The sequence below is a fragment of the Miscanthus floridulus genome, chromosome 8 (genome assembly GCF_019320115.1).
Source record: "Miscanthus floridulus cultivar M001 chromosome 8, ASM1932011v1, whole genome shotgun sequence".
Classification (NCBI taxonomy): domain Eukaryota; kingdom Viridiplantae; phylum Streptophyta; class Magnoliopsida; order Poales; family Poaceae; genus Miscanthus; species Miscanthus floridulus.
The window spans coordinates 91,883,246-91,894,575 of NC_089587.1; the positions used below are offsets into that span (position 1 = coordinate 91,883,246).

At 35.2% G+C, this 11,330-nt stretch overlaps 1 pseudogene; it reads right to left on the minus strand.

Annotated features, from left to right (window-relative positions):
- Nucleotides 1–510: 510 nt before the first annotated feature.
- LOC136469579 (eudesmanediol synthase-like) lies at nt 511–10,944 on the minus strand (annotated as a pseudogene).
- Between the last annotated feature and the right edge of the window lie 386 nt (nt 10,945–11,330).

Sequence of the window (11,330 nt, forward strand, 5' to 3'; positions counted from 1 at the left end):
TTCGTGTGGCGAATTGTTCATATTTTCTTTAATGTAATACCTCCAACTAGCGTTCACAATTTATTTATGGGCTGGTTAGACGGGATTAATAGGAAGCTGAAATCTAAGATTCTTGTGGGTGCAAGTGCAATTTGTTGGGCGATATGGTTAACCCGGAATAATATAATTTTTGACAAGGCCGCAACACCATCTTATTTGCAGGTTATCTCTAGGGGGACCTACTAGACCAGGTCCTGGTCCCTACTACAGAAGGAGGAGGTTCGCCAAATGATAACGATGGGATGCAGGAATATTGAGACAACCGCGATGGAAGTATTTGCTAGACATGGTTGGAGATTTAGTAATAGAATTGCTCTCTAGATGTCGAGTTTGGAAACTTCTCTATTTTTTTTTTCTTTAGATCAAAACTTTATGTTTGAGATTGCGTGGATTGTAGTGCTTGTGTTGTAATAAGCAACAGCTATATGCATTGGTCGATGCAGAAGCTAGGATATTAATATATTTCATTTTCTAAAAAGGGACGTCCTTCAGCAGCAGGGAGACAACAGTCTCCTTGAGGGTGTCACCATAGGTGAAGGCATCCCTGCCATGAAGGTAGAGCATCTCGTTCATCCTTGCCATGTTCACCACTACCTGAGCCGCTGGTAGTATTCCGCGGTCCAACTCCATATATGCCTGGTTGATCCTCCTCCACGCGTGCTCCACCATAGTTTTAAATGCCGCCGTTGCATCGTCAGGTGTCATGCCATGTTCCTTCATGTAGCACTCCAAAGAGCTGGCTACATCTTTCTTGCTATTCCTTGGCTGTGGACAAATAAATGCATGCATGTCAATGTGATCTCATATAAGCAATGCTCCATCCATTTCAAATTATAAGTCACTTTGATTTTGTTTAAATCAAACTTCTCTAATTTTAACTAACTAACTTTATAGAAATATATATTGGCATCTACACTACTAAAATAAGTTCACTCTCAGGACATACTGCATGGTTGATTGAATGAAACTACTACCTCCGTCCACAAAAAGAATATAATTCTCGGATTTCGAGGAGTCAAACAGTATGAACTTTAACTAAATTTATATAAAAAGTACAAGTATTTTTATACAAAATAAGTACCATGAGATTAGTTATAGAATATATTTTCATAATAAATTTATTTAGAGATATAAATGCTAATACTATTTACTATAAACTTGGTCAAATTTGAGCTCAATTGATCGGCACAGATACCATAATTGTATTCTTTTATGAACGGAGGGAGTAATTTGATATTGTAAATGTTGGTAACTTTTTTTATTATAGATTTTGTTGAAGTTAGAGAAGTTTGACTTAGCACAAAGTTATAATTTGAAATAGAGGAAGGAAGTAAATCAAAATTCTGAAACGCTGCTATTCTTACAAAAGCGACGTTAACTTTTAAAGTACTTTCATGAGTGTTTAAGTATTGATGCAATGTATAAGAATTTGATGTAAGTACATCTATGTGGATTGGTATTCCACTCCTAAAGTTTTATTGCTCGAACAATAGGTGAGGCCTTTCTAATCTTCAGCTGACTGAACTGTATCGCTTTTTAGTAGCAGGGAGCAAAAAAAGAAACTGGTTTCTAAAAATCATTGAACTGATATTATTTTGGTTTTTAACATTTTAAAGAAACTAGTTGAATGAATCCCTGTGGTCGCACCAAACTCAAAGCCCTGCATGCCTACATGCCTAGTAAGTTCTTCACTAAATTCTTGTTCCCCAAGTGTTGTACACGTACTTGACCCTCTCGAGCTGCTACTTTTTGCTTTAATTGTCATTTTCCTACAATGAAGCATTTTTTTCATATCTAGTTGTAAGGTTAAATGTTTGTTGTCTAGCTAAAGCAGGTCTGATGAACAGAAGTAATGAATTTGTTTTTGATGTGCCAAACTCATTGTTGATGACATCAAGTTTTGTGGCGGCAGTGGCTTGCTCAAGAAATTGCACAAAAAATTAAGGGAGTTGCTATATTTCAGCTGTCTAAATTTTTTATAATTTTCAGACAACAATCTTACACAAGTAACTAGTATACATCTAAAAGGACAACTTACAAGAGACAAATTATAATTTTTTTATAGCTAAACAATAGTAAAATTGCATGTTGCCTGAAAAACAAGAAAGAAAATCAGTCACCTGAGATATAGGAGAAGTGGCAAATTAAACAAGTCAATAGCCGGCAGGTCTCTCTCCCCCTTCCCATAAAAAGAACGCAATAGCAATGCAGAATTGCAGGTACTTTTTGAATCGGATGCAATGCCTTATTATTTCTTTTTTTGAACGAAAGGATATGAATATGAAGTACCTCGTAATAAGAACAAATGTCATTGAGGAAGCGACCGGTCTCTGCCATTGCTTTCACCATATCAGGTACGTCGAGTGCCCAGTCGAATGCTTCCTTGGTTGCCAGTTGGCCCGCGGCCATGAGCGCCACGTGGAGCAGCGTCGGCAAGCCCGTTGATTTAACGGACAGACCTATATGCTCTTTGAAGCTTGGAGTGTAGTTTTTGCTAAACCATTCAGCTTCCATAAGGAAATTTTTGGTCAGCAGTTTGATCTGCGCAGTTAAAGGAATGCGTGATTACGTGATCATCATAATAAAAAGATAGCTTTTTTAGATTAAGAAAAAAGACATATAGTAGGCAAAGTAAACAAATTAAATTTTCAAATGCCCATAGCTCCCATGACCTACGTACATCACTCTCACACGTGACTAGTAACAGTATGCAGGAGCGGAGGGAGTTAAAGCCGCGTGGAGATGCTCATATTTTTAAAATTTATTTTATATATTTTTCAAATTATTTAAATCCTGGAATAAATCCAGAAAAATAAGCCGTGTCAAGTCAGGTTCTATCACAAGAACCAAACACGTTGATCTATATGCTCGGTTAGCAAACAAAGCTATGATGTGTTCATCAACAACGAGAATATATGGTGATTTCATCAATCATAAGATCTATACCAACATAGTCATATAGATCTTAGTGTTTATAGGAGTAGGATGAATGTACATGCGTTCTAAAGATGAGTTTGCGTGTATGTGTGCGAGCATATGCATCTGTGTGTGTTTCGAAAAAATATATTAGGGGCCTTTTGGATCCCTTTATTTGGAGGAATTGAAATCTATTTAACAAATTATGTTATTTGGCTTGGACTTTGACATTCCACCACTTTCCAAAGTTCACATATTAGCTTATCTTAAATTCATAGGGTGAGAGCTGAAAATTGATTCTATAGATCACCATACTATGTTTCTAATTTGCAACTTATAACACGCTCTTCAACTCGCTCTCCTATAATAGAAATGGAACACATAAGTATCTTCCATGTATAGCCAACAATAATATACAAATATAATCCATATACAACCATATTATCTTAATGAATATATGTCTAAATTATGATTCTTAAAATAAATTTAATTCCAAGGATCTAAACGGGCCTCAGAGATTATCTCGGTGCCCCTTATATATGTACACGTGCGGTTCACGTATACACATTAATGGCATCAAGCCAGCAACTCACTACAGAAAGTCATGGACCAAAAATTGTGGGTACTCAAGTTTTTCTTCGTAAATGTATTAATTAACTACTCATTGTGATGGACATCAGATAACAAATAGGAGTACCGATTTTTGAACATCAGCCATGCGGTTCTTCTCCCATGGTTCCAAAATATCCTCAATTTCTTTGATATTCCTCAGTATTTTGATGTACAACATGTGCAAGTATTCTGGTAGAATAGGAACCATACTCTCATCCCATCTGCAGAATAATAACATAAACATTCTTATGTTAATCCTCACGAGATGTAATAGGAAAAAATAAATCCAAATAAAATATATCATCACAGTAGTTAAAAATATCTGCATATAATTGTATAGACTCTAACCACCGTTGCCAATAATAACCGTTGGCTACATTATGTTTTCTAATTAAAAATTACCTATCCTACAATTGCAATTATGAAACATACATAAAGTAAAACCTAAATTTGCATCTAAATTATCCACCTATGTCATTATCAAAGAGAGTAAAATGCACCAGCGGCAAAGGGTGTCATCTAGGCCTTCGAACTCCTAAAATGCACGTCTAAGTCCTTAAACTTAGCACATGGTACGTCATAGGTCCAAACGGGTCCAGACTAGACCCATTTGCTAACGTGGTAGTCCATGCTGGCACTAGCGATGTCACACCAGCCCCTAAACGACTTGAAAGAGTGTGTCATCTAGGTCCCTAAACTTTTAAAATGCACATCAACATACATAGTTTAGAATATAAAAATAACATATATAATAAACATTTTAATAACTAAATATATCAAAAATCAATAAAAGTATAAATAATATTTATCAATAAATAGTTTAAATATATAAAAATAATTTCACCAATTTATATGAAAAATTAAAGTACATAAAATTAATATGATTATCCATATTAAAATTAACCTTTATATATCATTAATAATATCATTATTATAGTTTAAATGATGCATTTTTATTTTATTAAAGTTGATATTATTTACATTACTAATTAGTCATAGATTTAAGTTTTAGATGACTTTAAAGGGTACTTTAACTTTCAAGGGTACTTTATTATTTACGGATATGGATAATGTTGGGTATTTGACATTTGTTTAGAATATGAATATAGAATCAGATAGAGAAAAATTATAGAAATCGAATACGGATACTCCACTTTGTATCCAGATTAAAATCGAATACAGATACGAATATCCATATTGACACTAAGACAAATACGGATACCAGACCTGTGGTGTAGCGTGGGCCAGTTCATGTATGCGGATGTGCATTTTGAAGGTTTAGGAACCTAGATGACACACTTTGCCAAGTTTAGGAGCTAGTCTAGCATCGTTGGTGCCAGCGTGGACCGCCTCATCAGCAAACGGGTCTAGTCTAGATCCGTTTGGACTTGAGACGTACTATGTGCCAAGTGCGACCTGGATGCGCCTTTTAGGAGTTTCGAGACCTAGATGATAGCCTCTGCCAAGTTTAGGGCATGTTGGTGCATTTTACTCTATCAAAGATATTAAAAACTAACTCGTAAATTTGTATCTAAATTACCCATCTCTACCAATATGAAAGATAATGTAAAGTTACCACTAAATTTGCAACTAAATAATTATTCACATTTGCCATTATAAAAGATAACACAAAGCAATCACTAAATTTGCTTGTAAATTACATAGATCTATCCTTATGAAAGATAATATAAAGGAATATCTTAAATTGTATCTAAATTACAAACACAAATTTTGCAGGAATAAAAAGTAAACTAAATTTCCTTAAAATCCATATTTAGATACCAATATAAAACATGAATGAAAATATCCTATAAATCTATGTTTAAATTATGACTATAAGTCGTTCTAGAAAGGAATTAAATAACCATAAAGTAGACTATATATATTTCTAAATTAGCCAATTATACCACTATTGAATTGAAAGTAAACATAAATGTTTAGTGTCACCATGTATACTATACTATATAAATTAACAATAAGTATATATTTATAATTTATTGATCTCTTAAAAAATGTCCCTTTAAGAAAACGCAGAATAGTGACACTTACAACTTATTTCAAATTAGATTAAAGCTCTATGAAAATGAAACAATACTAATGAAGACTTAATTATTTGATAGAGGAAATTGGTCATCTTTAGTGCTGAGGTGTAGTAACTAAGAGTGGAGTCTCGAACTTAGAATGAAAATTTGTATAGAAGAGACAATAATTATTTGTGTTTGAAATTAACACGTGGATATAAAAAAATGCAACAACTAATAAGATGAAAAGCTGAAAGCCGAAATCTAAATTCATGATGTCACAAAGATGAATGCAATAAGAACTAATATAACTTACTAAGATTTCAACTAAATATATATTAAAACCCACGGAGGTGCAATGTGAAGGATGGAAACGCATAAAAACTAATTGGTAACATTTATCAAAACCGGATAGAGGTTATAGAATATACAAACGGATATTGTTTCGGATATGAATAAAGACATAGAGTAAAGATGGTATTTTTTGATTAATTTTATGTATATTCATGAAACTTGCAGTATACATGTAACATAAGATTCTAGGCTATGCTGAAGCACAGATTGATGGTCTAGTGTAATATAATTAATTAAGGTGTGTGTGCACGCAAAAAGAGGAAAATAAGTGACAGTTTATATCCCGTGTAGTAGATATATTAACGAGAAAATAAGCAAAATTATCATGCCTTTCTATAGCTTCGGTGAATATCTGGCAGTGCTCCAAGGTGGCGTGAGTATCATATGTGTCATCCACTGGGGTAAAAACTACAAACACCTTGGCGAGTATGATTCGTGCACGAGAGTTCTCCTCTTTGGGGAACACTCCACTAGTCCAAAAATGTGTTTCAACGATGCGATTCCGAGCATAGGTAAGCTTCAAATCGTTGTAGAGATCCCTCCCCCACCTTGTGATGAAATTAGTCATATTAACATATTGTCAGCTAAGAAAACAAACGATTAGATGACTTAAGGGCACAAGAATCATCGTTGCATTGGGATGTGTACATGTGTAGGAGTACTCACAAGGAGAGGTTCTTGAGCTCCTTGATGTAGAGAGACCTGACGATATTAAAATCCATCCTCGCCAACTCGAGAATTGTAGTGTTGTGCGCCTCTTCTTGCTCGTACTCAGTGATGTAGTGCATGGCCTCCAGCCGTCGCAAGAACCGAGGGCGCGGGATACCTGCTCCACCATCGGTGACCGCCTGAGCTTGTCTTTTGCAGCCTCGAGGTGCCGCCTCGCAAAGGCTATGGCATCATCTAGGGCCACCTCTTCAGGAACTGCCATATGAGCTGCGTTGTACAGGCTAAGTAGTCCCCTGGTATCGGTTGCTAAATCCATGCTAAAATTGCCTGTGGCATCTCTGAATTTGTCAAACACATCTGTACATTATGCATATAAATTCATTAGAAGGTCATATAGCTTCTCGTCAAAAATACTTGATGCTTTTGAGGTTTCATCATAGTCTTTAAGATGATGTAACTTTGATAATTTATATAAAGTACAATCTTATCTTACTATTACTAATTAGAGGCCACAATGAAGGCACCGTGTTAATTCTCACCTGACACGCTAGGGAAAAAAAGATAAATCCTAGAAATTCTCACAATAATCAGAAACATCCGGCCTTTGATTTGGCAGACTATAATCATCATCACCGATAATAGCCAATAGACCTATTGTAGTTTATTAAAAAAATTACCGACCACTGCCATTGTGAAAAATACATAAAGTAACCGCCTAATTTTGCATCTAAATTATCCACATCTACCATTACAAACGATAATTCAAAATAACCTCCTATATTTGTATATAAAAGTATCCACATCTACTGTTATGAAAAATAATTCAAAATAACCCCCTAAATTTGCACCTAAATTATCCATCTTGGCCATTATGAAACATAATTTAAAATAACCCCTAGCAATGCATCTAAATTACAAGCTTTGTCATTATGAAAGATAATTTAAAATGATCCTCCAACTATGTATTTAAATTACCCACATCTACCTTATGAAAGATGATTTAAAATACCTTCTATTGATTTTATAAATTATCCACCATTATCACTATGAAAGATAATGCAAAGTAATATTCTAAGTTTGCATTTAACCTATCTATATATGTCGATGTGAAAGATAATATAATATATTACCTTTATATTTGTATGTACCTTAGCCATTATAAAAAATAAACAAAAAAAATCTATGCAATGTACACATAAAATAGAAGAATACTAGAAATTCAAACTAGAGGTTCCCACTGGAGTCTGCATGTTAATTTTCACAAGACTTGATAGCCAAACAAAAGATAGATCCTAGAAATTATTATAAAAATTAGAAACATCTTACCATCAATTGGGTATAACCTAATCACGGTTGATAATAATAATAGCTATTACATCTATTGTAGTTTCTAAATAATTCCCTACTTCTGCTATTGTATCGAACAATATAAACAAACTCATGACTCTAATTTATATTACGCACATATGTCATCAAGAAACATGATCTACAGTAGACCTAAATTTGCATTTAATTACCGACGTCCTCTTATTATGATCGATAACTTACATAACTCAATTTTCATCTCATTGTCAGAAAAAACAAATACTCCGTCAAATCTACATCTAAATTATTAACATCTTCGATTACAAAAAAATGTTTAGATAACAAATGGAGCATATATATGTTCCTACATACCCCACCTCCATCAATATTTGTATAGTAAGATTTGGTTAAAGTAAATATATACCTCATGTCAACATGCATGAGCAATAAGATACATATGTTATGTTTCATCACATAAAAAATATTTTCTTAACAATTCATATGCTAATGACATTAATAAATAATTTAAAACCATGCATATTAGTAACCATAATATATAATTTATATAGATTGTTACTTTAGATATATTTATGTATTTTAACTAAAACACATGACATGTCTATATTGATAGTATAATCATAACTGCAGATATAATTCCTTGATAGAAAAATTCAGTCATCTTGAGAAGTGTGGGAGACCACTTGTGGCTATATTTTTTTTTTGGCCCTTTAAGAATACTTTAGAGTAAAAAGTCAATCATTATAAGGTTTAAGTACTAAAATTGTCTTGATGTTTGCACTGCTACCCCTATCCAAGATTTCACTTCATGCTCAATGACTTATCTTAAGCAACATTGTGCATGTTTTTCAAATAATGGCTTATGGTATTGTAGTACTTAAGAATATACTCTATGACCTAAAATCCTTATTTTAAAAAAGTGCAAAAATGAGAGTTAATGAAAGATACAATAAGAACAAGAGTTCCAACTTAACTTGAGGAGAGAAAAAAATCCGTAGCAATCGATAAGAATAAAATTTAAAAATCAAAATTTAGATTCATGACTTCATAAAATACATGATGCAACAAGAGCCACCATAATTAATGGTAAGGTTTCAAAGTAATTGCATATTTAAAATATACAGAGGTTCTATGTAAAGAGAAAATGTGAATATAGATAAAATAATATAGATTAGTTCGTTGAAAAAATAGTAATTAATAAGTTTATGATAACTAGATATAGACTACGGACGATCTATTACGTCTATTACATTAGAAAATAAACAAAGAGAAAACATATAATTTAATATAAGTAATTCTTTATTAGTCAGATGTACTCCCTCTATTTCAAATTATAAGACGTTTTGAGTTTTCTAAATGCATAGCTTTTACTATACACTTAGATATACTGTCTAGATACATATATAGTAAAAAAAATCTAGAAAAACCAACACATCTTATAATTTGGAAGGAAGGGATTACTAAACAGTACCTAATACTTATATCTCCTAGAATTTTAGCCTGTGCAAGAGCTTGGATTGATGGACTAGTTATAATAAATTCTAAAAGTTTCATGAGAATTACCAAGGTACATTCAAGACAAATGTCAAAGTATGATTTTTTATGTTTCTGAATTAAACTTTTGAGAAGGTATTGCCTGTCAAAGTTTTAAAAGTTTTACTTAGATTTTAGCTAGTAAAATCATCAAGTTGGGAGATGCATGTCAAATCTAGTTGCACGTATATTTTAAAAGTGAACTCATCAAGTTTAGCATACGCTAGAATCCCTAGTTTTGATTACTTACATATGGTACCAAACAAAAACATGAAATATGTCAACTGGCGAGTTAGCAATACCTGCTGATACCCAGAAGCCATGTTGTCTAAGGATACAAAACCTGAGCGCAACAACATGCAGATCGCTGGAGCCGTCAAAATAATCCTGCTCTTCACTGTGGATACGGCTTAAAGCCATGTCAATCTCCTCATGGAAATGGTTGTCTATGCCAAGGCGTTCAAGCGTGTCCACCAGACTCAGCATGTCAGCTATGCTCATGTCTTTGCCGGTCACAAACATCCGGCGCACTTGCCCCTTGAGCTCATCTGCCCTCTCTCTCATCCACTCTTCAGACCTCTGCTTTTGTACTCACACACATATACGTATTATAAACAATCGATGATCTAACTTTAATATTTGGATATATATGCTATCAAATAAACACAATATTATATGAATGCCAATAATAATAATAATAATAGTATATCCTTGTTTGAAATATCATTTTGCACCCAACGTACGTACTGAATCAAATTTCAGTGATAATTGCCGACTTTAAGTACTAAAGACTTACTTACTGTACATTATAAAAAAACAATTTAAAGAGACAATGGGTTTTATTTACAGAGGCAGTTGTTGTAGGCTCAATTGTCACTCCTCGTCACTGAAAATTGATTTTTAGATGCGATTCTCTTAGGAAGGCTGCCTCTAAAAAGTTAGGTCATTTCGACGCAACATTCTTTAGGGTTATGGGTCGACTATGAAAATTCATGCCCGCCAGCCTCCACCCCACACTACAACTTGTTTAGTTACTGCACCGGACCACGCCATGAGAGAGAGAGAGAGAGGAGGGACGGGACTACCGGAGAGACGCTGGATCTATCACACCATGCAAACAACGTCTGTTCATATAGGAGTAGTATATATATACCTGCGATGGAGGAGGGGTGTAAGTCACAAAGAAGTCACCCCACACGCAGGCGGGTACGTCAGCGCCAGCAGCGGCCTCGGCAACCATAGTATCTCCGGTCTCCTTGTTAACGACGACAGCAGCCTGCGACTGGCTCGATTGCACGGCCGGCCGCAGCAGACGGAGGCTCCGATGGCTCCGCCGCAGGAGGACCGGATTACCGGAAGGGCCGGGGACGACCCCGGCACACGAACGGTGCTGGAGGTGGAGGGTTGCGGGTGCAGGAGGTGGCCAATCGGACGGCAGAGGAAACCGGCATGAGGACGTTAATGCTGTGAGCATCATCTGGGCAGGTAATTGAGAGGCACGCGTCCGCACCGCATTAGCCATAATTAACTCAAACAGTGTATCAGGAAGGCTGAGATATATAACGTAGAATCTAGGAGCTATACCATACCATATATCTAAGCCCAGCAGGCAGCAGCTCGCAGAGTATCTGAGATTGGCGAGATCTGTGAGCGAGCGCGGTGCGAGATATCACTACAACTTCCCCACCTTTATAGACATATATACTAGGGTTTCGTCCGGCCCACGCGTCTCGGCGGCACCCGCGTCGGGAGGGGGGAGAGGGAGGGAGAGAGAGAAGAGGAAAAGGGTCGGAAGCAAAAAGCGTTTGGAAGGAGAAGCAGAAGCCGCGTATATATTTGCTTAACCGGATTCGGATGAGAAGC